The following is a 27,590-nucleotide window of genomic DNA, read 5'->3' on the forward strand; positions in this document are numbered from 1 at the left end:
TTCCATATAACTATATCTACCTTATAACTAGATTTACATAGGAAATAATGTTATTTTCACATGCTATAATTTAAATATATATATATTTAGTTATAAATATATAACCAAAAGTCTTTGTGTCTTATCACAAAGACAGCAAACAAGACTTTAATATTGTGACATAAAATATAAGAGCTTCATATTAAGTCTTAACATTTATTATTTTCAAGAAAAAGGCATCTAAATTGTTTGGAGATGGTTATATATCCTAAAAATTGAGAAGTGTAAACATGAGCAAGCACATAAAAACTACCAGTAGCATTGTTTTTTTAAGTGACATTAAAGTATCATATTTAATCATGGTATCTCAATATTTCTGTGAAGAATCCATCATGGACAAGATACTCTTTAAATATAAGATTTAGACAGAATTATGTCAAAAATTAATATAATACATATTCATGGTATTTTTCAAAACTACTCCTTTAGGAATTTCTATTCCAGTGTAAATAAAGAGAGAATTCACTTTTAAAAATATTTTCCCATTACTTACTTTCCCATCCTTTCAACTTTTTTGGTAATTGTTTTACTGATGTTATATATATATATATATTTATATATATATATATTTTTTACTGAGGAGATACACACACACACACACTGAATATACATAGACTAGTAAAGAGTTTTATGACTTACTTAAGGGAAACTACTTTTGAATTCTTGAATTCTCTGAATCTGGCTATTTAATCTGCTCTTAGTTATATCGAGATTGCCTGAAGGAATAATTTTGAGCTGGTGTTTCATATTGTGAAGATGACTCTATTTATAATCTGAGCTAATAGAAACTGCATTTTTATGAAGTCTTCATCTCAGAGTCCTATTAAATCTGGAAAGTACCAGAAATACTTCTCAATTTTTCAATGTAAAAATACATAGCTTTTCCAAGGTTCACAACTATAAACTACAGATTTGTTTGGAAGAGTTGAAAGTTAGGTTAATAAATGTACATTTAAACTTAAGGGACCAGTTTGAAAGTTTACACTTATAGTCAATTAATCCAAGTTAATAGCAACTGTCTGCTTATGAAACTAAGCTGATACAGAGCTTGGCCTCTGGCATAGAAAGCTCTGGGGTTTCCTATGCTAGAGAGTCAGTTTTTTTGCTTTGCTTAAGAAATACCCGCTAGTTACTCAACTGTAATTTAAGTTTAAATATGATAGCTCTCAATTACATGTAATATTATTGTTTTCAGTGAACTGTTATATTTTCCTTCCATGTTATTCTATTTAAATCTTCACAAAATTGCTGAAAGATACATCTCCTCACCAGCACTCAAACTAGGAAGAATTGAAGGGATGGGAAATGTGACAGAATCTAGCATGACAAGATAGAGACCATATTTTTTCTACCTATTAAAATCCCCTACAAGGCCACACAGCTCTAGAGTGCAATAAAGATTCATTGTTATGGCTGCCTAAAGAAGCTTTCAGTTTTTCTGAAGTCCATATGTTGTAGGTGATGTGTCCTTCCACATTTATATTGACATCTAGAGATAATCATCAAAATGACCTTGGAAATGTACAGAGGAAAATAAATCATTAGTCCAGCCCAAAGGTTTTCCTGCAGTCTGTTGCTCATCACTAAAGAATCATAACATTTTAGAGTGGGAAGTATACCATGTTTTTAAGCAATTTAATTGTCACTGTATGCGTAGGACCTTGAATATTCTAAGAGCTGGCTAAATAACCCTAGCTTTAGGAAGGAATTAAAGATGTGGTAAAATGATAAACGATCTTCCCAGGCCATGGTGATGATTATTAGTGATTTGAGGGCAAAAAAAGACATTAATAAAACATCAACAAAATTTTCAAATATCACTGGTTGTGCATGAACAAAATGGAAAAGAAAAAAGAATTGGATGCCTGAAAGAAGGAAAAATGTGATTTTGATGTTGCAGAATATTATTGCAAGTAAGGCCTTATTTTAGAGAGAATTCAATATATCAGTAAGTCTGTGGATGAATTATAATGTGATCCTGTGGGAAAAAGAAAAATCAAGGGGAACAGAGTGGACAATTTATTTTGAATAGAGTAGGAATGGTATTAACAGCTCAATTAAGTGCCAATGGTTTAGAATTCACTGAGAGTCATTGTCTTCCTGGGACAAATAAATTCTAGCTGTTCTAACTTGCTTTATGTTACACATAAATGTGAACTAAAATGTGCTTACATCTTTCCTGTTGACAACAGAGCAAGCCAGAAAAGGCTTCATCTGCTGAGGAGAAATGAAGATTCACCCATTATTGTTTTCTAGAACACTGTCAGGGCACAAATCCTTTTAAGTTTCTATATTTAGGCTAATAGAGATAACATTTTCACTGCAAAAATCTGGCCCAGCTCTTCGGAATCTTCCCCATTCCTTGCTGTCCTAGTTTCTCTGTCTCCAGCTCACATTCACTAGCTGTGTCTTAAGAGGCCACCATCATTCCATAGGGGGTTAAGGTTTTCTCATCAGTCATTCTGCCTGGATTCAGGCCTCTGACAAGAACAATTATTTGATGAAACAGTCATGATCAGCTTTTCCTCAGAGTTTCTCTGCATTTTTAATTTTATCATATAATCTCACTTTCTCCACCTCACATCCCAAAGACTTTTTTTTTAACCTCTGAAGTTGCTCTTTTAGATCCACTTTCTCTTACCCTTTTTCTATGATCTGCTTCCAGAACTACACAGCTTTCACAGTCCCCTCCTGTGCTCTCATTCTTTGATTCCAAATCTGCCTGAGCTTTCAATGCAATTCCAAGGTCATTCTCTTACGGAGTGTTGAAGCTCTTGTTTCACACTGGCTAGATCAGGCTAATATCCCTAGTCATTTCATCTCCACTAGAACCCTAGGATAGACACACTGTTATGAGTTCTCTCCACCCCAGTGTGACTCTACAAAAAGATGTTGAAACAGACATTTTAGAAGTTCCCATTAAGAGAAAATGAAGTATCCTTCACAACTTATTTCCAGAGTGCTTATCTATTTTCCCCACAATCTTTTAGTCTCCCCCAACACCCAAGTGAATAGTGGGACTCCCACTGTTTGTCTCTCTACCACTCATCTTTCTCTTTCTCTGTTGTCCCTGAGTGCTAAATTGCAAATAGAGATAGAGAAATTATACATTAAAAACACTCATGTGTATCCAGCAATGGCAGAAATCAGTTTCAAAAGCCCCTGCAGATCTGGATAATGATGATTTCTTTCTAATTCTGGTTGTTCGTTGCTAAAATAGAAAGCTGGGAGCAGAACAAAATTGCATTACCAGAGGAATCTAAATGGTAGCATTTCATAACAAAGTAAAAATAATGTTCACTGATTTGCAAGCTCTGTGGATGTGTCATAAAATATTGGGCTATCATTCTGGATCTGGGAGCAAAACAAAAATATGTAGATTACTCTAAAAAAAAGTTCAGAAGTCCAATCAACTTTAGGCTGTAATGTCAACTTGTTCTCAAATGAGACAGATACATGGAAGGAAATCTTCAGAGGGTTTTAAAGAGTTGCCAAAGAAATACAGAAATTCAGTAAATAGAGAAAGTGTGAAAAAGACTTCATATTTATTTTCAATGAAGAATCTAGCCTATTAATTTTCATGATGTAATGATAAACAACAGAAGAGCCTACATCCTTATTTACAGACATTTTATGAAGAACACTATCCTCCAAAATATTGAGAACTCATGTTGCTGGGAAGGCCAGTGTCCTGACAAAATCTGTGACCCATTCTGTTGCCCTACATTTTCACTTAGAAGCATGTTGGGCAGAGTGGCTCAAATGGAAATTTAATTAAAAGAGAAAAAAGCTATTAGTTTTTATGCAAATAGGTAAATTATGACCTCATGGAATTTCTGATTAATATATTACAAAAATCATCACATCACAGAAATTCTACTTCCTGTGCTCTTAAGCCCATTCCCTTCAGACTCCTACAGCCATCTCTATTAGTAATCTAGAGAGAAAACTAACCATCTGTTTTAGTATAATACTTATCCTCCATCAGCCAGTGTTAAGGTGAGATAGGCTTTGGTGCTGGCAACATAGTTGTCAGCTATGGATTTGATAGGATAATAATAAGCAATATTTTTTGAATTCACTATGGACTAGTACTCTGGAAACCACTTTATATGCATGTCTTCTTTAATCCTCAGCAACCTAAAAGGTACAAGCTATCAATATCTCTATATACAGCTATCTACAAACCCCATATCACCCCTTCCTTCCCTGAAAATTTTAGTGTCTTATTGTTGTACTCCCTAACATCATACCTTCATAATCTAATTCTTGGTTATATCAATGTCCAGGCAGATAAGCCTTCCAGTGGTAGGTTTCTGACTACCTTCTCCAATAACTTTATGTTTTGCTTTCTTTCTATGTACATACCAATAATTCATATCCAATAATTGTAGCCCTTCCATGATCTCAATCTCCCTGGAACTCTTCTGTGATCACCATTCTCTAACTACCTCCTGTCTTACTTGCTTTCTCCCTCTAGTAATATGAATCTTGTAATTCTTCAACCTCTTAGGGACTTGCCAGGCATGGATCTCACCACCTTTATACTCATGTCTTCCTTTCTTCCCCAAATAAACTAGATTCAGTTCAGTTGCTCAGTCGTGTCCGACTCTTTGCGACCCCATGAACCGCAGCACGCCAGGCCTCCCTGCCCATCACCAACTCCCAGAGTCCACCCAAATCCATGTCCATTGAGTTAGTGATGCCTTCCAACCATCTCATCCTCTGTCATCCCCTTCTCCTCCTGCCCTCAATCTTTCCCAGCATCAGGGTCTTTTCTTTGCATCAGGTGGCCAAAGTATTGGAGTTTCAGCTTCAACATCAGTCTTTCTAATGAACACCCAGGACTGATCTCCTTTAGGATGGACTGGTTGGATCTCCTTGCAGTCCAAGGGACTCACAAGGTTTTCTCCAACACCACAGTAATAAACTAGATTACATTGCCCATTATTATAATCACTTCCTTAAATTTATCCTCAACTCCTTTTGCCCATCTCTCCCACTTTATAGTACATTCCTGGTATGATCCGACCCCAGGTTCAACCTAACATTGCCTATTTCAGACCTATTTCCAGTTGAACATGATTGGAGAAAAATGTACAACTGTATTGATTTATTTCTATTTAAACTTATAACCACTAATTTCAACTGAGCTTTGCTGGTAGTCACTAATCCTATCATATTCTCCAGGTTCACTAATTTCCTTAGAGTCGAAAGACATTCTTTCTCTTCTTATAACAAATTTCTAACACCTCTTCCTGACATCTTTGTGATCAGCTTATGATCTTGTTTACTACTTCACTGAGAAATAGAAGCAGAAGAGAAATGGTGCAGGCTCTCCTCCATAGCTCTACCTTCCGTTAATATTCGTCACTATGGATGAACTATTCATGTTGCTATCCAAGGCCAGACACTCAGTGTATACATGAGATCTCATTCTTTGTTGCCTATCCAAAGAAATTACTCTGATATTTACTCTTCTTTCCCATATCATCAATATCTCCCTCTACTATATCAGTTCTATCAGCATGTAAGTATGCCTTTTTTTTTCTTAAAAAGTGAAATCTCTTTTCTTTCATATCACCTTCCATCTATGCCTCATTACTATCCACGCACTTAGCAAAACTCCTTGAAAGAGTTATTTATGCTCTCTGGTCACGCATTGCCCCTACCACTTCATCAAAGCTGCTTATCAAGGTCACAGTGGCCTTTGAGTTTCTAAATAAAATTCAATTCTCAGTCTTCCACTTACCTGACCCATCAGTAGCTTTGGAGAAAGCTGATCACTTCCTCTCGTGCACTGTCTTATTTTATTTTTTTACTTTCTTTACTTTGCTCCCAGGAAGCTACACTCATAATTTTCTTTTTGCCATGTTTGCCGACTCTTCTTGGTTTCCTTTGCTGCTTATCCCTCATTTCCCCAGTAGCTAAATACTAGGGTGTACAGGACTCAGTTCTCAGACTGTCTCTCTTTTTTATCTACAATCTAGAGGCTTTCTGTATATAATTTGTTCACTGGAAAATGTTAATCTTGAGCTTAAAGACCTTCCATAAAATTCAGCTCATATATAGACAGAACTATCTATCTGACTTCTTCACTTAAATATATAATAGACAACTCAAAGTTATTTTTATCTAACCTAAACTCCTATTCGTATTTATTCCTTGGGAAATTTTTGCAGGATCTCCCAGTAAAAGCACTAACACCCTTTATAATTGTACAGGTGACAATCTTTAGAGTCAAGGTTGTCTCCTCTCTTTTCGCACACCCCAAATCCAGTAAGTCTTTCTTTTTACGCTACTCCAAAATATGTTCAAAATAAACCATGTCTTGTCATCTTCACTTGATTCAAACCTCCATCATTTTTCATCTGCTTCATTGCTAACAGCCTGCAAAATGGCCCTCTTTCTTGCCTTCCTCTCCCACAATATATTTTCAACACGGCAACCGGAGTCATCTTTAACCTTATTCAGATCATCTGCTTTTCTGCTCAAGATCCCCGAGTGACTATCTCACTCAAAGTCCTTACAAGAGGCTACAAATGATAGCACTGCGTGCTCTCTTCTGATCCCGTGACCACCTTCCCCACAACTTGTCTCCTCCTCTCTCCTTCCCTTGCTCACTCTTCTCCAGCATTCTTGCCTCCTTGTTATTTATGGAACAGGCCAGATCTTTTGTAGTTGCTATTTCTTTTTCCCTGGAATTCTCTTCACTGTAGATACTCTCATGGCTCACCTCCTTCAGGTCTCTGCTCAAACATCACTTCTCAGTGAGACTTTTCCTAATCACTGCCTGCAATTTCCCATCTTCCTCCCCCATCCTGTCACTTCACTCCCTATGCCCTGTGCACTTTCCATATGTTAGAGTGTATATTTTAGTTATTTTCTTATTATCTATTTATTTTCTTTCTCCCCTCCTTCCCTTATGTCTACTAAAATGAAAGTTCACTGAAGATGAGAATTTGTTTTGTGCCTAGAAAAATGCCTGAAACATAATCTGTGTCCCAAAGGTATTTTTTTCATGAATGACTTGAGTTTCCATTTTAAATATGAGGCTTAGAAAGTGTAAACCCCAAACCATAGAGCAATAAGCTGTGATGCTGGGAACAGAACCCAGACACTCTAAATCCTGTGCCTTGCCAAGTAGTCTTCACCTAGACCTGTTTACCAGTTACTGGAGTAGGAGCTCGAGTGACAATGACTATCCATACTGTTTGGTAATAGTGAAGCTGAGATAGTTAGAGAAAAGAGTAATCATACTTTCAACAGAAAATGAAAAATAAAATGGAAACAATGAGGAAAGTCTCTTAGAGCAGTCTTATGGATTCAGAGGCTGAATAAATAAGTAGGACTAGGCAGAGGAGAAAACAGGAGGTATTTTTGATAGAAATAACATATTCAAAGACATGGAGGTATAGGATTGGATTATATAATAGGGCATTATATATGTGCGTGTTATTATTTTTTATTAGTTTTTTTTTCCATCCCCCTATTAGTGGGGTGGAAATAAAACATATAGGATTTGATAGGAAATAAGAGGCCTCCTGAGGCAGGAAGCAGAATCTATATGGTGGAGGGTTGTGGGGCCATGCTAAGTATCCTAATAGTGAGTCACTCAGGAGGTTAGTGGAGAGGGTGGTTTCCTTGATTACACTGTGTTTGAGATGGCCTACCTGATGGCAGGTATAAAAAGGGAGAGCAGGGACTAGACCAGCAGAGCAGTCCAGCTCAGTGAGAAAGCCTGAGCAAAGGCAGCCATAGTTGGGATGTGGCTAGAGGGGCAGAATTAACAAACATTTGATGGAGAAGTCAGTGCTTCATTAAGTGGAATTAGGTGTAAGGGCAGGAAAGCATTGAGAATGATTCTAAGTTTCTTGGCTTCAGCAACAGGGGTGGCGTTGCTGGACTAAGATATGGAATGTGAGACAGAAGCATATCTGGTGGGAATATGTCTACAGGTTTGTTGTCTGACACGGTGACTTTGGAGACACCTCAGGGAAATCCAAGTGATGAAATGACTCTGAAGTCTAAAGAGAAGTCAAGGTCAGAGATATAGACATAGAGGTCATCTGCAAAAAAGTGAAAATGAGACCCTAAGAGTGGATCTTAGAAGATCATGGCATCTGGTCCCATCACTTCATGGGAAATAGATGGGGAAACAGTGGAAACAGTGTCAGACTTTATTTTTTGGGCTCCAAAATCACTGCAGATGGCGACTGCAGCCATGAAATTAAAAGACGCTTACTCCTTGGAAGGAAAGTTATGTCCAACCTAGATAGCATATTAAAAAGCAGAGACGTTACTTTGCCAACAAAGGTCCGTCTAGTCAAGGCCATGGTTTTTCCTGTGGTCATGTATGGATGTGAGAGTTGGACTGTGAAGAAGGCTGAGTGCCAAAGAATTGATGCTTTTGAACTGTGGTGTTGGAGAAGACTCTTGAGAGTCCCTTGGACTGCAAGAGCTCCAACCAGTCCATTCTGAAGGAGATCAGCCCTGGGATTTCTTTGGAAGGAATGATGCTAAAGCTGAAACTCCAGTACTTTGGCCACCTCATGCGAAGAGTTGACTCATTGGAAAAGACTCTGATGCTGGGAGGGATTGGGGGCAGGAGGAGAAAGGGATGACAGAGGATGAGATGGCTGGATGGCATCACTGACTCAATGGATGTGAGTCTGAGTGAACTCCGGGAGTTGGTGATGGACAGGGAGGCCTGGCGTGCTGCGATTCATGGGGTCGCAAAGAGCTGGACACAACTGAGTGACTGAACTGAACTGAAGAGTGGATCAGACTGCCAAGGCAAGAACAGGGAACAGGGAGAAGTGGGTGGAGAATGCTGGGGAATACCAGGTGGGAATGGTTGCAGAAAAGAGGGCTGGATAAAGAGGAATCTGCCATGGCAACCAAGAATCAGAAGTTGGAAAAGTAGAAAATGCGTAGGGGAATTTACCAGTACTCTTGCCTGGAAAATCCCATGGGTGGAGGAGCCTGGTAGGCTGCAGTCCATGGGGTCATGAAGAGTCAGACACGACTGAGCGACTTCACTTTCACTTTTCACTTTCATGCATTGGAGAAGGAAATGGCAACCCACTCCAGTGTTCTTGCCTGGAGAATCCCAGGGACAGGGGAGCCTGGTGGCTGCCATCTATGAGGTCGCACAGAGTTGGATACAACTGAAACAACTTAGCAGCAGCAGCAGCAGGGTGATTTAATGCAAGTGACATAAACTGAACACATAAAAAGGGCTGAAAAATTAAAAAGAGAAAGTTTCTTTTGAAAAAGCCAGTTTTAAAGGAATGATGGAAACAGATGTCTTATTGAAGAATAGATGAGAGATGATAAATTACAATAATTTTCAAAAATATTGAGTATAAAGAGAGTAGACCAATATTAAGATGGCAGTGCAAAATGTGCTTTGTTTCATTTTTCAAATGAAATGAGGTGTGTTCTGGGTTGGTATTTGTCCTAAACACATCAAAATTATTCACTAGTTGCTTATGGCTCCTATTAGATATATGAGAGGCAGATTTCCCTATTCTGATTGGTCAGAATCTAGAGTCATCAGTCAGTATCCAGAGTCATTGCTAAATATTTTTTATATTCTCCTTAGTATGATTATAGGCTAAAAGGAAGAAAGTAGAAAAGGAATGGTTGACGATATGGAAGAATGGCCATTATTCATAGCAGAGGTCAGCAAACTGGTTGAGAGTCAAGTTTGACCTGCTACTTATTGTATTTGCTCATAGAATGTTCTAACATTTTTTAATAATTGGAAAAAAGAAAAATAACATTTCATGACTCATAAAAATTTCAAATTTCCGTGTCCATATGTAAAATTGTATTGAAACACAGACCCATTGATTTATCTACATACTGTCTATAGCAGCATTAGCATTGCAACAACAGGGCTGAAGAGTTGCAACAAAGACCGCATGTCTTGAAAAAGCCTAAAGTATTTATTATCTGCACTATTACAGAAAAAACTTGTTGACCACTGATTTATAGCACAATTCCTAAGAAGACAGAGGGAGGACATGGGATCAAGGGCACATGCAGAGGTATTGGACAAGAAAAGGAAAAAAGATGCTTCGTCCTACGAAACAGGGAAAGCGTGATAGGATTGTACAAATATAAACAGTTTTGTAGGGGCTGGAGGAGAAAGGGAAGGGAGCTCCCCTCACCACCACATACACCCCACACTTGAGGTGAAATGTGTTAGCTGCCATTGATCATGACATTCTAGAGGACAAAAACTGTGTCGTATTCATCTCTGTCTCCCACACAGCTTTCAGCACACTACCTTTCTTTCAGCCACTCTCACTAAATATTTAATTGAATCCCAGGTGAAACTCTATTATAAGCACATTCCTAGAAACCTCTGCCCTTAGGGCCTTGCATTTAATTCTCTTACTATCTGAGCCCACATTTATTAAAGTTTGATGTTATGTTTAGAGGTGTAAAGATAATGGAAGCTGGCTTCTTATTCAGTTAATTTCCAGTTCACTAAATGGAGTCAATGTAGTCAAAGAGAGTTAATGTTCTTATTAAAATTGGCCTGTTTTCCCTTTTCTTTCAGCCTGAATAGTATTGTATATCTCTAAAGGGTTTTAAAAATAAATACTATACAAATATCAGGTGTTAACACAGATTTTTAAAAAGCTACTACAATGTAAGAGGAAAATAGAAATCATAGGAAAGTTGAAAAGTTAAGGGGGACAATTATTATCAAGTAGAATATATGGCAGCTCTTTAGTTATTTTATTTAGCCAGCATGTTAGGTTTTAAGAGTTTGAATTCTAACACCTTTGGGTATATACTACTCATTCACTGCCACTGTCACAGTTTCTCCTGCTTTATACCTACTCATACGAATACACTGCTGGCCCATACAAATTAAATTTGTAATTGCTAATGAAGAGTCATCTGAAATCATAAGAACAGTGATTAGCTTAAGGTTTATGTTTATCGTGACTTAAATATACTTACACACATACACATACAAGGATATTTACATAAATATACATAAACTCACCCCAATCAGCTCTCTCTTGTTTACTTAAAAAGTAACAGCAAGACAGTGGTAATCATATGGCAATATATAAATATATCCAACCATCATGTTGTACACTTTAAACTTACACAATATTGCATGTCAATTACAAGACAACAAATTAATAAGCAAATATAAGTAAGCACCAACATTTTTAAAAAGTGACAGCATGTATGTGGAAGTGTTAGTGACTTTAACTATTAATCCATTGTGAATGTGAAGATTGATTTTGCAAGCACTCAGTGATCTAATCTTCTTTAGCCCCCCAATAAATGTTTTCCATCTCCAAAGGGAGCTATACATGTGGCAATATATGATGATACTTTTCTTGGCATGATCATCCTAATTATTAATCATCTAGTAAGGCATAGATTGTTGAAAATAATACTCTGAATTACTGATGATAGCATTATAGTGCCCAATGACAAAGAAACATATCTATACATGCACCACAATAGTAACTAGGCACATTTTCACACTCATAGGCTGCTGCCTCTAAACTAGACACTTTAGATCTAAAGTAAAGGACAAACGTACAGTAAAATGATATATCAGAAGCTTTGGGTGTGGGAGGCAGAGCAAGAGAGGGCATATCTAAAGAAAAAAATCAAAACCTCTTGCATATTAATCAATTAATTTGGGATATGAGATTACAAATATGGGAATTTTCATTTTGTATTTCCAACTACATCAGTTTTCAAAAAATACCAATTTTTGGTTCTTTGCCATTTTCCTCAAAAAATCACTCTGGTACCAGAAAAAAAAACCCAAAACAAAACAGTGCATAAAGGTGACAGAAACAGCAATAAAAATATTCTGTTAACTGTTGATCTCTACTGATAGAGGTGCACTTTTAAGAGCACTTGTTTTAAATGGTATCAAACTCAGCATAGATAAAGACTAAGAGAAATAGGATATGATTGTCAAGTGAACATGCTTTTTATTAAGTATCTTATTTTAGGCTTTCTAACTGAACAACACTTAAATGCATTAAACTAAGATAAATGTTGGGAAGCTGAGATTTTTTTTTAAAAAATGAATGAAACATAACTTATTAGCGGACTATTCTTTGGAAGGAGTCCCAGTTATTCACAAGTAAAGAAAAGGAATGTATAATAGGATTAATAGTTGTACTAATGAACAAAATCAGGTTCTATGGTCACCATTTAGCTTTGACATGTTAGAATTTAAGGGAATACAGCTAAGTTAAGAGATCTATAAGAACAAATCAGAAAATATCACATTTGCATTTTAAGTCATCTTTCTAGTCTCCTATTTATCCCATATTATGGAATTACGCTCTGTGATACTTTTCAAAACCAATATCATTTTTAATTCATCCTGTTCCAGGAACAAAAGGTTATATATTAAGTTATAGTTAAGTCCTATTTCTTGTCTTAGAGAGCTCACAGACTATTATCTTATCTGGAAATTTCTTCCTTGTTAAATGATGGGATCAATGGACTTCATCCCTAAAAATTCATTTTTAATATGAATATCAATTTAAAATATTAAACCTATATTCCTAGGGATGGAAGAAGTTGCTTAGTGACTTCTATAAAGATTTTTTGAAAATGCCCCAAGGTACAGGTCTCTGAAATAAGAGAATAAGGTAGTTTGACCCTTTTTTAGCACTTACTTCAAACATAGTTTTTGTAACACGTGTGAATAATCCTTATGTGCCCATCTCTTTTCCTGCATCTTCATCTATCAAGTTATTCCATAGCCAACCCAGGCTCCATACTGTCTTTTCTATCTAACCTAAAGCCATGTGGTTCTCACCAAATGATTCCATTCATGCCCCACAACCTTCCATCTCTAGTGACAGTATCCACCCAAACAACCAGAAGCCTGGCTCCCTAGTTGAGCTTGAGTTATTCAAATCACTCTGTTTTTGACAAGAAGAAAAGCAATACAGTAATCAGGTGATAAAGTCCTATCTAAAAGCAAAGCTCAAAATGTCTGTGTATAATTTGGCTAACTACTTATCAGATATGAAATTCAGGTCCGTATGGCAAACCAGACATTTTCCCGTTATGTGCTTGGCTTGCAGATCTACTCCATTCGTGATTTGTCTTCAATCTCTAAACTGTTTCACTGGTGTCTATGATATGATTTGGCTCACTGAAGCTTAAACTTTTGAGAAGCAAAAAATGCTATTATTTTTATATTTGGCTCTAGCTGTCCACTTTCATATAGTGCATTTAGGAACAGGAAGCATCCCTTTAAATACTATCCATTTATCTAACATATAAAAAGAAAGACTTTAATTCCTTATATTAGTTACTAAGGACTGTTGCTTGTCAAATACATTTCTGTAGTTAAATAATAAAAAGCCAGAGTGCTTAACTGAAAAGAGCATTAGTCTAAACTAAGAAAATGGTCCCTTGAAATATTTATGTTTTACTTTTCCCATCAGTAAAATGGGATAAAGTTACAAGTGGTGCTTCTTTCTTGCATGGCTACTTGAGGATGAAAGAAATGTTTAAAACATCTCAGGAGAAAATTCAGGTCCATCAAAAGGTTGAATAAATTCAAGTTACCCAGCACAACCCCCTCAAAAGGCCATATGAAATTGGACTCAGAAAGGGAGAATGGTTGAAATATTTTTTCTTTCTCTCCAAGAATGATTTCTTACTTTTCCAATTTAATAATGATATTTCTGTTTATTCTGTGCTCTTGATATTCAGTAAAAAGTCATTTCAATTTTGGCAATATATTCACTGAAACCTTTTGGGTTTTATTCTCTCTGCAAATATTATAAAATTGTAATTTTTTCTATAAATTTAGCAGCAACGTTTACAAAATTGTTGCAATACAGGTCACCTTATAATCTCTTTGGTCCTATGAAATTCTCTACAACTAAACTGAAATCTCACTGTTTTTTACAGCACAGTATGTCCCTTGCCTTAAGAGGAAAGAATAGACGGTTGCAATAAACAAAAACGGAGTAAGAAATTTCTACTTTGTAAACCCTTTTTGCTTCTGGTCCATCTGCTGTAGGTTTGATGGGGGAGGGGGTTCTCATCATCAATCAAAGTCTCAATAAGCATTTCTTATGTTAATGACCGTTAGAGTCTTGTGAACTTAATGCTGAACGAATATAAATACAAAGCTCTTCTGTATGTACTATTACTGTGTGGACATTTTAGTCTATCTAACATACTTTCATTTAGCACATGTCATGAATTGACAGAAAGCTTCTGTTGACAGAAAAAGTGTTCTTGAAATGGCTTACATATTGGCAGACGTGTTGAGCTGAAATGTGACATGTTTGTTAAGGCCCATTAGCAAAGCCTGAATACCTCTTGATGTGCAAGTGTCCGTACTCTGAAAGAAACTGACCTCTGACTTCAAAGAGATCACATTAGGCAAACAAGTACAAGCAAAATCACAGGCCCCGCTCTTGGACATAGCAACAGTTGAAGCATATCTCTTCTGTATTTAGAAGAAAAGGAGGGAAGGGAGAAAAATTGTTGGCAAAGGGGATAGTAATGATGACTGGTACTTGAGGAAAAGGCCCAAGAAGTTTTATCCATTGGAGAAATTTTTAACAAGGCTGAAAATGTGTTATCAGCTGTGGAACAGCTACTAGAAGAGAGAAATTGCAAGATATCCTGTCCGATCCAATTCTCATAACCCTGTTGTGATGGGTGAGAGGAGGAAGTGTGCACAATCTTTCCAGCTTTTCATCTGTTTTCTATTGAGACAAGCTCAGAAAACACAAACTGGAAGCTGGTATTAAACAATAATTCTGTCCTCTGAATAGCAACCTGTGTGTTACCAGTGTTATCAAATATTCTAAAGACAGCTATCTAAAATCTTATGTACATTTTATGTCTATATTCTAAAAACACTTTTGCAACAACTTGTTCAACAGCATTGAGCATCCCCCAGCGTGAAAGTCTTGTGGGAGGCACTAAAGATATAAATGTGAATAATGTGGAGCCTTTATCTTTGAGATCCCAGTTTATTGTTATCTTTCTAGAAATGCAAACACATTACTACAGTATGATATTGTAAGGTGGATAGTAGAGTAATAAGTGAAGACATGTGAAAGAGAGAGAAAGGAATGGCCTTTTCTTTCTGTGCGCAAGGGATATGGAGATAGGTTTTAAAGGGAAGGCAATTTTGAGCTAAGTCTTAAAGGGTGAGCAAGAGTTGATTGATGAAGGAAAGAAGAGAGAATAAGGAACTAGAGAACCATCTCTCAGTTAATACTGGCCTGTGGACCGAGGATGGGCTTCTATTCCAGAGTCTCCTATTTATCTCCAAAGATTTATGGGTCATTGCAGATTAAAAGTCACCCCTCAAATTGTTGCCTGGGAAACTCCCTAACTATGTTATACTTTTCCAGTATATGATTAACTGTAACAAAACTGATGATGGGATATTAGGTTCATAAGTTCTAGCATCATGTCTCTCTGGGATAGCAAGAAAGCCAGAGTTAATGGCTGGGCATTTGTTTTCCAGAACTCTCATGCATAAGGAATATTTTGTATGAATACATTAATATTTTCCCAATTAGATGCTTTTACCCCAGGCTTTCCAATTTTTCTGCTGTTGAGTTTCAACTAGAACTACATAATGCCCAGCTATAGATTTTTTATTTTTCATCCCAACATCTTCTTCCAATTTAAACATGTATCTCTTACTCTAGGGCTCTTACCTTCTTCTGCATGTGAAACAACAATCATCTCCTCCAGGCAAGTAAAATAATGTATCATAATATAAGGCTCAGCAGCTCATTCAGAACTGAGACTTCTTGTGCCACCTCTAGTCACCCATTCTGGTTCACTGCCCCTGAGAGAAGGCCTGGGAGTGGACACGTGACCATTCTTGCAGTACCTCAAAGGTGAGCCACGAAAAACAGCACACACAGTGTGTAGTTGCTTGAAGAAAATGTTGGAAAGGAATCTGTTCATCAATGAAAAAAAATCACATCTTTGAAAAACCTGGTAGACCAGATGGCATTGTGTCAAATCCGGCCCAAGGGTGGAGTGTGGAGGCAGAGTTCAATTTCCTTGATATCTGAAGGCTTAAAATCACAGCAGTTAAAATTGTTTGAACAATAGCCTTAATTTTAAATTCTTTTTCTACAATTAAATTAATTTAACATAATTAATTTTAATATAAAAATTATAATATCATTAATTTTTCATTGTATCAGTAACAGGCAACAGAACACTTATAAAATTTAGAAAAAGCCAAAGTCAAAAATCAAAATCACTTATTACTTGATGTCCAAGAGATAACTATTTTTTATGATTTTGATTCTACTTTTCTAACTATCCTATGCTTAAAACACTGAACTTGCAATGTGTATATTGTTTTAAACTCATACATAATCCCTAAATTCCTTTAATTCCTCACCAGTCTTCTTTATACATTTTAGTTGTAATCATGTTTGTTTATATTTCTGGTAAATTTCTTCACTAGTTATTATCTTTTAAACATTTATATTTTTATATAGTCATAATGCTGACTTTAATGGCTATATGACATTCTATGACATTGATAAATATGTAATACGTAATAAGTGTTAATATTAATTACATATATGTAATAAGTAATAATGTAATACTTGTAGTTTATTAAGTCTTAAATTTATTGCTTCCACCTGGTTTCAGGGTGGCTATAATATATAGTAAATTAAAGCAAAGGGAAAAAATAAATAAATAAAGGGGAAGTGAAATAATGTAGTCATAGGCTTCCTGGTCAAAGTGATACTGTACAGACACAATGTAATAAGCATCAGTAGACCACATTAAAGTCACCTCACTGTGCATGGCTGGGAAATGGTAGCAATATAATGCCCAATTTTGTCTCAGTCATCATAATTCCCGTGTTTCACAGATAAATATGGGCTTCCCACATAGGTGACTCAGTGGTAAAGAATCCGCTTGCCACTGCAGGAGATGCAGGTTCAATCCCTGGTCTAGGAAGATCCCCTGGAGAAGGAAATGGCAACCCACTCCAGTATTTTTGCCTGGGAAATCTCATAGACAGAGGAACCTGGTGGGCTACTGTCCTAAGGGTTGCCAAAAGTAGGACATGACTTTGTGACTGAGTAACAGCAGCAACAACGGTCAATCACTACCAGGCTTCCCAGGTGGCTCGGGTGTGAAGAATCTGCCTGCCAATGCAGCTGATGCAGGTTCGATCCCTGGGTCAGGAAGATACCCTGGAGGTGGGCATGGTAACTCACTCCAGTAGTTTTGCCTGGAGAAGCCCATGAACAGAGGAGCCTGGCAGGCTACCGTCTAAGGGTTGCAAAGAGTTAAATACGACTGAAGTGACAGCATACACGTAGATAACTATCAGCAATTAAAGAGGCAAAGATTAAAATCTTGCTTTAGCTTCAAAAGAGTAGCAATAGCTGTGGTATCCCTGGTTGTCAGCTAAAGTTATCAGGAGTCACCCAGGAATCCCTCAGGAGTCACAGTATTCAGATAAAATGTATTTACAGTTCTTTCTATTCTTAATCCAAGGTAAGAAATTCTTAGAATATCTAGACAGAGTTTAAATGAGACTGTGATCAAAAGTCTTTTTTACTATTTATTTGCAAGACTGATGGCTTTTCTTCAATGGCATGTTGATGTTCCAAATTAAGATAGGTGTGAAAAGTGCTTTAGCCTGATAACCCGAATTAAATAACACCACTGTCTAATACAAAGGAACACATATACACTCTGATCACATGTGTATATCACAATTGTGTGTGTGTGTGTGTGTGTGTGTTTTAGTCTCTCAGTCGTGTCCAACTCTTGGCGACCCCATGGACCCGTCAGGCTTCTTTGTCCATGGAATTCTCCAGGCAAGAATACTGGAGTGAGATGCCATTCCCTTCTCCAGAGGATCTTCCCAACCCAGGGATTGAACCCAGGTCTCCTGCATTGTAGGCAGATTCTTTACTGTCTGAGCCACCAAGAAAGTCAATTATATACCAGTACAATAAGGGTGTATAATTTCCTTCCCTGGAGAGTTAAAAATTAGAGCCAAACATGCTTGGATCATGGTTTCATGTAATAGTGCTCTTTGATAAAAATAGATATGAATAATGAATACTAAACAGGAAGCTGACTATATGAATAGGAAAGAAAACGCATTCCTCATTTCAAAGAAGTCAGTCACTAGCATTAATAGCAAGCCTCGGGATTAAGCTCATTAAAACACCTGCCTAAAGGAGAAATCTAATTTATTTTTTGTATGTCTTCATGTTGTATGATTAATATAAAGCATGGAGGTAGATTTTGTGATCTGGACCATGATCTTAGTCTGCATAGAACACTTTTATATAGTTTCCTTATATGAGCCTCACAGTTAAGTTCAATTAATGCTATTCCAGATTCGAAGTTTGATTGTGAAGTTGATTGTGCTTTCTTTACCTTTAATCAGGCCACTGAGAGAATGGAGAGAAATGTATATCTGGGTAATTGATTTTGTCTGTGAACTCCTCTGCCAGGCACTGAACACTCAGAATGGAATCCTTGTGTTCTTAGGGCCTGTACTTTTTCTGGGTGCATTTTAGGCATTCAGTGTTTACCACTGACTGGCTCCATATCTTTAATTAAGTACAAAGACTTTGAGAGTCATGTCACCTAGAGATCATTTTATACACTGCTCTGTTTGGCTGCCAATCTCTTGTTTCTCTCCTCAGGAATGCTGAGGCAGATACCCTTTCACGAGGATGAGAGATCCATGTTCCGTTGCCTGTGCCAATAACAAAATTGTTGGAGAGCTGGATGGCAAAGCTGTTGCCATTAGCATCTTTTACATGAGCTACATCAAAAGAACCATGATGTCTCTCCCTGTCGGTGATCATAGCAACTCTTCCCAAGTTGGTACCTCCACAGGTTGCCAGTGTTAAATTTGATGAAATCAGTAATATTTGCAGTCTTCAAATCAATTTGAATGATGTCATTTACCTTGATGAGGAATTCAGGGTACAGATAGTGTGAGCATCATGGATCACCAGATGAGGGATTCCTTTTGTGCCCATGAAGATCTGTCTTACTTTCTACAACTGATACTTGGCCTCCTCAGGTGTAATATGATGAAGAGCAAAGCAATCCCTGATGTCATAGATCAGAGGAAAATTCTCTCCAGTCTTGTCAATGCTGATGACATCCATAAAATCAGCAGGGTAGGTTGTATCAATGTGGACCTTGCCATCAATCTTAACGAAATTCTGTATGCAGATCTTCTCTACTTCATCCTTTGTTGGGGCATACTTAAGCCTGTTCCTTAGGAAAATAACTTGGGGGAAACATTCCCTCAGCTTATGGGGACTGGTAGCTGAATAAGGAGCAAACACACCAGTCAGTATATCCAGCATGCCATGCTCTGGAGCTGCTACACGTTTCACCACAAGACATGGCTGCCCTAGGCATGAAAAGATTTCCTCTGTATTTCTAACATTGGTTACTGATATCATCATCCATGCTGTGCCCCAAATAAAAAATCCTGGATTCAGGGTTCCCCCTCATTCCCACCTAAGTATCTGCTGACTTACTTCCTTAGTATCTTTCCTTTCCATAACTAGGGCTGCTACAGCCTTCATTCATAGCTTTGTAACCTTTTCCTATTGGGTATTTCAACTGTCTCATTTGGTGTCCTTTTTTTCCAGACCCTCTCTCCAATTCATTCTTCTGAATCGTCTAATAACAAAACATAGATGTAGTCGAGCAATTTTTACATCCCCTAGGAGTACAAACTGATTCTTAGTTGAATTCCAAATAAGCCAGCATTACAAATGCACAACCCCATATCAAGATCAAATAAACTTACCATTTTCACAGTAAAGTTTTTAATTTCTTCCACATATACATTAGTCATGCCTCAGACTCTGTATATATTTTAGCTCTTCTGCCCAGAATACTCTTCTCCTTTTCCACAGAAGAACTCTTACTCATCCCTTAAGATTCATCTTCCATATCACCTCTTCTATGAAGCCCACTTGTGACTATCTCAAGTAACATGATAGCAGTAGAGACACACTGCATTAAAGTTATACTATCTGGGTTTGGATACTGACTCTGTCAGTCACTTAACTGACAAGTCACTTAACAAGTCACTTAACTAGCCTATTCCTTAGTTTTCTCATCAATGAAATGGAGATGGTAAAAGTAACTTACCTCATAGGCTTGTTGCAGTTGTTATAAGAGTCAATTTATATGTGTAAAATAAAACACTTCAGTCTTAGTTAAGTACTTGATAACTATTAGCTATTTTTATATAGCTTATTCACTCCTGTCTTTATGTTCTTATACATTTTTCAATTAGAGGATATATCCCATTATGTTGTATCTATTTCTTTATATAGGTCCCTCCCTCTAGATGGAAAACCACTTAGCTTGCTGCCTGTGACTTATTCATCTCTTTAACCTGTCAGAGCACTGAATCAGATTCTGAGCATATAGTAATCAGTGAATGTAAAATGAATATGTGAATGAATGAATGAACTCAGGTAAATAATATGCTAAAACTATTTCTGTGTGTCTCATATAAGTCAGGGACTTCCCTGGTGGTTCAGACAGTAAATTGTCTGTCTATAATGCAAGAGACCTGAGTTCAATCCCTGGGTAGGGAAGATTCCCTGGAGAAGGAAATGGTAATCCACTCCAGTACTCTTGTCTTGAAAATCCCATGGACAGAGGAGCTTGGTGCAGGCTACTGTCCATGGGGTTGCAAAGAGTCAGGCACAACTGAGCGACTTCACTTTCTTTCTTCTTTCATATAAATCAGAGTAGATTCAATCTAGTCAAGTACCTATAGACTTGTGTTAGTGAAATAAAATATAAGAAACTCCTTCCTGTGTCTTGAACCCCAAAGCAGTGTCACAGCTCTTTTGTGTGCATGCTTAGTCACTTGGTCATGTCTGACTTTGAGACCCTACAGACTGTAGTCTGCCAGGCTCCTCTGTCCATGGGATTTCCCAGGCAAGAATACCGGAGCGAGTTGCCATTTCCTTCTCCGGGGGATCTTTCTGACCCAGGGATTGAACCCCCATGTCCTGTGTCTCCTTGTATTGGCAGGCAGATTCTTTACCACTGATAGTTCTTCCAGTTATGATATAACCTTCCCATTGATATGGAAAAGCCACTGGTCCTATTAAATTATTATTTTTTTCTTTTTCTTTTCTTACCTGCCCAGTTCCATATTTTTGGTTCCATGTTAGACATCTAATTCAGCATAAAAAGAAATCTTTATAATCAAAGTTGATGGTCACCAAGAAATAAATGTATTCTTTGTGTTCTCAGAGAGGATGTTTGCTTCATTTACTCTTTTCTCTGGATAAATGCTGTTTTCTATGCCTTTGTGCTGATAAAGAAAATGAAGGGTAGGGGGAAACCTGGATACTTTCTTCTCTGGGTCACTTTGCATAAAGACTTCTTTGCAGCCATGTTCAGATGATTTATGTACATATTGTATATGCAGCAGAGCAATTATAGCAATACCTACCATTTAACCTGCATCATTCTGCATGGCTGTTCACTGGCTGCTTAACCTAACATCTGCTACTTTGGTAGTCTAGTATCCAAATAGAAGAATCAGAAAAATATAGCTCTAGTAGACTTGTATATTTTGATAGGTGATGGTGTGTAGTTTCATGGGGTGTGGAGGGGCATATTTTGTCTTAGTTTGAATTATCCAAAAGTATCTACCTTTTTAATCTTTGTAGAATTAAGACATATTTTTATTTTCCCAAGTTAGGAATCAAATAGCAGAAAGAAACATAAGTGGTCTCCTCTATGTACTCTATCTATTTAAGGAAGCTCCTGTTGTTTTATAGTCTTTTGTAAGCTCCCAAACACAATGTTAACAAAATCTGATGTAAACCAATTTTCACAATATTTGAAAGTGGACAAACTGAGGCCAATACAAATCAAACTACCCATGAAATTACTAAATCTGTCTAACAAAGCTCGTTAGATGCTCTTTACTGGTCATATATAATTTGTAACTAAATCACAGAACTGTTGAATTTAATGCAATAAATCAGAGAGCTTGGCTTATCCAACCAATTTAAAATTCCTGCTTTCTTTATGATGAATTCCTTTCTCTCCATTCCTCAGTTGCCAGGGTTTCATCATTTCTTCGTATCTCCTCTTCCTAAGACTGCCTGCAGCCTTGCTCCTCTCCTGCCAACATTGCTTTCCTTATTCATCACTTTAACCATACCTCCTTCTCTATGCCTTGGTCACTTCCCAGTGTCTCCTACGTTGCAAAAATCTCTGCACTTCAAGCTTCATCACACTCCAAGCAGGGGCACCAGACTTCCTTTTTTCTCTTTTAGCCTCCCAGCACATGCCTAAATCTCCTGCCACCCAAACTTCCTCAAAGTTCCTCTTTTTATAGTAAAGCTATTGCCCCTGTTTCTGGGTTTTTCCCAAAGTACCATTACTGGGAATTCCCTTTTCTTCTGGCTAGTGAAGCAATCTCTTCTCTGTTCAGATATCCCATTCCTGCAATACAATCGTCTTAAATAACTCAGTCCTCATGGGCTTGGACACGCTCTTTTTTTTTTTTTTGCTTTTTTCTCCACCCTCCCAAATTGTATTTTCTTTTAATGAATCCATTAAATTCATCCATTTCACTGAATGTTTGCGTGCTAATTCACTTCAGTCGTGTCCAACTCTTTGTAACCCTATAGACTGTAGCCCACCAGGCTCCTCTGTCCATGGGATTCTCCATGCAAGAATAATGGATTGCGATGTCATGCCCTCTTTCAGGGGCTCTTCCCAACCCAGGGATCGAACTCCTGTCTCTTAAGTCTCCTGCATTGTAGATGGATTCTTTACCACTAGCACTCCTTGGGAAACATGTATGTGTATATATATATATATGTATTTGTGTGTGTGTGTGTATGTATATATATATATGATTGCCCTTTCTTGTACTTTTATGTTTATTATGTTGTCTCTGTCCCACACATGTAAATAGGTTCTAGTTATCAATATCTGAGTAACTACCACAACACTTAGTGCCTAAAACAGCAACCATTTTATTACATCTTTTGAATTATTTAGGACAAGAATTTGAGGAAAAAGTCAGCTCAGCAATTCTTGCCCCATAGTAACAACTAGGGTAACTTCACGATACACCTTTGGTGGATAGGTAGATTTGGAGGCTCCACGATGGCTTTACCTATGGGTTAGGCATCAGGAATGGCCAGAATCCTGGGCTCAGTTCAGATCATTTGATCACAGTGCTACTATCTGGCTTCTTTGTGACAGTCTTACTGTAGTTATTCCTGTCACATGGCAACTCAAGGCTCCTGGAAGACTCAAGAGACTCCAAGAGCTGGAGTGGAAGCTTTATAGTTTCTTAGGACCTAACCTTGGAATCTCCAAAACATCACTTGTGCAGCCTCTATTGGTTAAGCAAATCATTAAGGCTAACTTAGAATGAAGACAAGGGAAATGAAATTCAAACTTTTGATGAGAAGGATACCGCAGGAATATGTAGCTATTACATGTTTTATATATATAGGTATAGATATCTAGATATGATATTTGATAAATGATTTTCTGATTTTATGAAACAATATTGAAAAGAAATTATATTCATTGTACCTAAAATACCTGTTGAGTCAATAAAATAGTCAAACTTAAGAAAACATATCTCTGCTGTACTACTCCTCCCATAACTTGCTGAGCAACTTTTATTTTTTAGCTAGATAGATTATAATCTTCTTGGGTATGGTGTATTTTTCATTTTTATATCCCTAGCAACTCTCTCAAGCTTAGTACATAGTAAACTCTCAAATGTTTGTTGAATTGAATTGAGTTAGTCCTGGATTTTGACATTGACGTGGCCAACTTATTGACTTCTTTGAATGTACTATAAAGAAGGGTGAAGGTAACTTGAAAATCCAGCCTTATCAAGGGTACATCTAACATGACATACTGGTATATGCCAGTGTGTGTGTGTGTGTATGTACATGCCAATTAATACGGTTCTAGTTAATGCAGGTGATGGTATCTGTTAATCTTCATCTTTCTTCATGCAGTAGAATTTTCAAGGGACCATTCACTTGGCGTGTCTATATCCAAGTAACTGAATGAATTGGATAGCAAACATTCTGGATTACTTCTGACAAGCTTTAGTTATTTTGTAGAAAAAAGGGGCAAACAAAATGATTCTATTATGCCTCTTTGTCATTAGAGAGAAGTCAAGCTAGTAAGAGTCAATAATAAGAATTGACATATCTTTTTTGAATTCACAGCTTTTCATATACAAAGCAAATTAAAATTTTCTTTTAATCTTGGATGGAATTTCCTTCTTTAAGCTGTGATCTTGTGTTTCTCTGGTAATTTCGAATGTAAAGAACTCTTGGCTGATGAACCTGTTATATAAGCAGAGGCATTGCTGTTCATTGTGTGAGAATCAGAAACTCTGCTGCAATTCTCTTGTCATGTCCCTGACCAAGTAACAGAATTTTGATTGCAAGGATGGGTATATTTTGTAATTTGTTTTAATCCTGAGGCAATTTTGAGATTCATTCAAATTACTTACTAAATTCATTTCTAGTTTATTTTCTGCAGGTATTAGGGAAAAATCACCTCTTGTTTCAGAAAGTCCTATCTACTTACTAGAACTGTTAATCTCTGCTATTAGGAAAATGCATTTAAAAATTCTCAACTATTCATTAGAATTTTACATTGTTTCTCCTTACTTTACTAATATTAGTTGACAATGCTTGGTTAAAACTTACTTAGAGAACTGAAGTATAAAAATATTGCTATTTATTTCCATGATATGTTTTCCAAAGATTTTTCTGTTCCTATTTTGCAGACTTGACAAATAAGGCATAAGATGATAGAATAATTCACCAAGGTCATTTAAGACAATAGTAGACCTGGGAAGCTTATTACTGTTTCATGATCATTTTGTTTTTTCTAGATCTTTCCAACTCTGTTGTCCATTTTTAAATACCTTTTTCAACATTAATGAATTTCATAAGCTTTTACATTTAATACATTGTTTACAGACTATAGTCTTTCCATTGGAGATATTATTTTACTGATAATTTGTTTAAACTGCTTTCTATATCTATATCCCTTGTATTTATACAGTTCTTTCTTATTATAAATTATTTCTTTACATACATTCATACAAAATTCATACATATAGATTTTTATTTTTAACTTCACAACCTTTGCCCCTCCCTGTCCCCAAAATTTGAAAGTAACTTAGTTTTCTGCTGATTCTTTTTTTCCATTTGGCGACCATTTTATTTCACTGTTTTTGAAGTGATGCAGTAACAGAAAAATGGCTGCCTTTTGTTTATTTCCTTGTACATTAACATGATGACATCATCAAAGATATTAGCTACAATATGCATATCTTTAAGAACCCAGAATTACACTATAAGCCAGAAACCCTTGTTTTCCTTTTTCTTTTAATGCCCCAAGGTTTTCTAGCTTTAGCGCATCTCTTGTTTGCAGGGGAAAATGAACATGAGCATTTTGGAACAAATACATTATAAAATGGTGGCATTTGAAACATATCTGAATATTTTTTCAAGGTTAAGAAAAATCCATGAAAAGACATTTATTTAAGTCATGAAACATTCTAAATCAATGTTAACACTACAAAAAATATTATAAAGAATGATGTTAAATCATCATATTTAGAGACTGGCTATTTAGCCACACATGCCTATTTTGGCTTTAAATTATTTTTTAAAATTTCAGCTGACACAAAAAAATTTTAAGTTATAATTATTTCCAAAAAATAACTTCTCATTAATGAAAAGTTTAAACAGGTATATAGATTTACTATTTTTAGGATTACTATATTACTTACAGGCATTATTAAAATGTTCCATATATCTAACTGTACAGAAAATTTTATTTTCTGATATTTATGTATGGTGTTTCTGACTCTTACTTCGTGCTCTTTGTTGCACATTGCATGTATTTGTCCTAAGATTTCCATTGAGATTAACAAGAAACAAGCTTTCAATTACCAATTCAATTTAGATTATTAAAGAGATAAGAAGTTTATTTTTTCATCAACTTCCAATTATTAAATAGCTTTTTCATTTGGAAATCCACTATCCATTTTCAAATTTTGAGAAATAATTTTAGGTAATTATTTTAAAATATACTTTGGAAAGATAATCTGACTATACCTATGTGTATATATGTACATGTATTAATTCAATATTTACATAGAAGAAAATTTACTATAAATGTTGAGTAGTCAGCTTTGAAACTACTTGTTAACACTGAAATCAGATAAGGTAAACCATATGCTTTATTGAGGTAAGCTGTCTAAAATAAGTTACTGCGATTTTAAGAATTAATATGAACCACATGCCCTTTAGATCTTTAAATTGAAATCTTCATTGTTCTTTTAAGTCAGCTCTTCTAGGAATGTGTCATCTTTTGAGAAGATAAATTAATCCTCTACCTCACTTATATACATCAATAAAAGACACCCACTCTCTCATCTACTTTATCAAAAGTAATTAGAACATCTCTATTTTTATTCATCTGTCGTATCTATTAGTGACTGAGATTTTCATTGAGGCGATTTTGAGGGAAACAGTGACTTATCCTTTAGAAAACAACCAAGAAAAAGAAACACCAGCAATCTAAAGGTTAAACATACTGTCAAATCATTCAGTTCAGTAAGGTTCTTTAATAACATTTGTACAAAAGTACTTTCAGAAAGCAAAAGGTGGGAAACAGCTTTTTCCTTAGTTCCCCTTCCTTAAATTATTTTCCAGCCTCCTATTAAAATGAAATCTAGTGAACTTCTTTTGAATTCCTGCTCAAATGTTTTCTATAATAATAATAAAAAAATCTTGTGAAGGGATTTCCATAAGTTGTGCTGCATTAATGACTTAGAGCAGCTCCCTAATCTGTTATTCCTTCCTCCTAGCAGACCTCAGCTGATAAAAATATCCATAGACACAGTGAAGTCAGTGGCATGCCTGGCTTTCTCAGACAAAACTCCCATGTGATCACATATAGGCAGCCTCAGTGAGGCTGATGCCGTGCAGCAAGCAGTAGGTAATGAGTCTTTGTGCAGAGTGAAGCTCTTGTCGATGAACAATAAAGCATACGGTACCAGCAATAAAACACAGGGCTGGCAAATTTCAGAAGATTCCGCTGAACCAGGAAGAACAGTGCCTTCGGTGATGCTGACACACATTAGAAAATGTTAATCAATTTATTTTGGATTCTAATGAAAAAAGAGTGCAAGGACTAAGACTACAGCTATTTGAACAGGTCAGTGATTTTATAAATTACTCCAACACTTCCTTGTGTTTGATTGGATTTAAATTAGGATGGGCTGATGTGCATTTTGCCTTAAAAACTTTGCAAGATATTTACAGTGTGTAATATGAAGGATGCACTTGAATTGACCCAACTCAATTAAATGGCTGATGTAGTCAGATGTGATAGAGAAATGTTTATATGATTATAGTAAACTGAAAAGTTATTTATCCTATTTAAAAATTTATGGGTTAAAAAAATCATTCAGT

General features: G+C 36.4%; 1 protein-coding gene and 1 pseudogene across 2 annotated transcripts in view; one reads left to right on the forward strand and one right to left on the reverse strand.

Annotated features, from left to right (window-relative positions):
* Positions 1–27,590, forward strand: part of CSRNP3 (cysteine and serine rich nuclear protein 3) — a 195,228-nt gene that overhangs the window by 71,002 nt on the left and 96,636 nt on the right. Inside the window, exon 1 of one of the 2 annotated variants that reach the window (XM_086370619.1) lies at positions 19,364–27,333. The exons of the other annotated variant lie outside the window; for it this stretch is intronic. The gene's annotated coding sequence lies outside the window, so the exon portion shown is untranslated. Of the gene's footprint in view, positions 1–19,363; positions 27,334–27,590 lie in introns of those variants that run through there. 2 annotated transcript variants of the gene reach the window in all.
* On the reverse strand, positions 18,700–19,523 carry LOC147378457 (small ribosomal subunit protein eS4, X isoform-like; annotated as a pseudogene).

This window comes from Bos grunniens, chromosome 2 (assembly GCF_055505025.1).
Source record: "Bos grunniens cultivar Pamir isolate PY7600 chromosome 2, Bosgru_T2T1.0, whole genome shotgun sequence".
Lineage (NCBI taxonomy): Eukaryota > Metazoa > Chordata > Mammalia > Artiodactyla > Bovidae > Bos > Bos grunniens.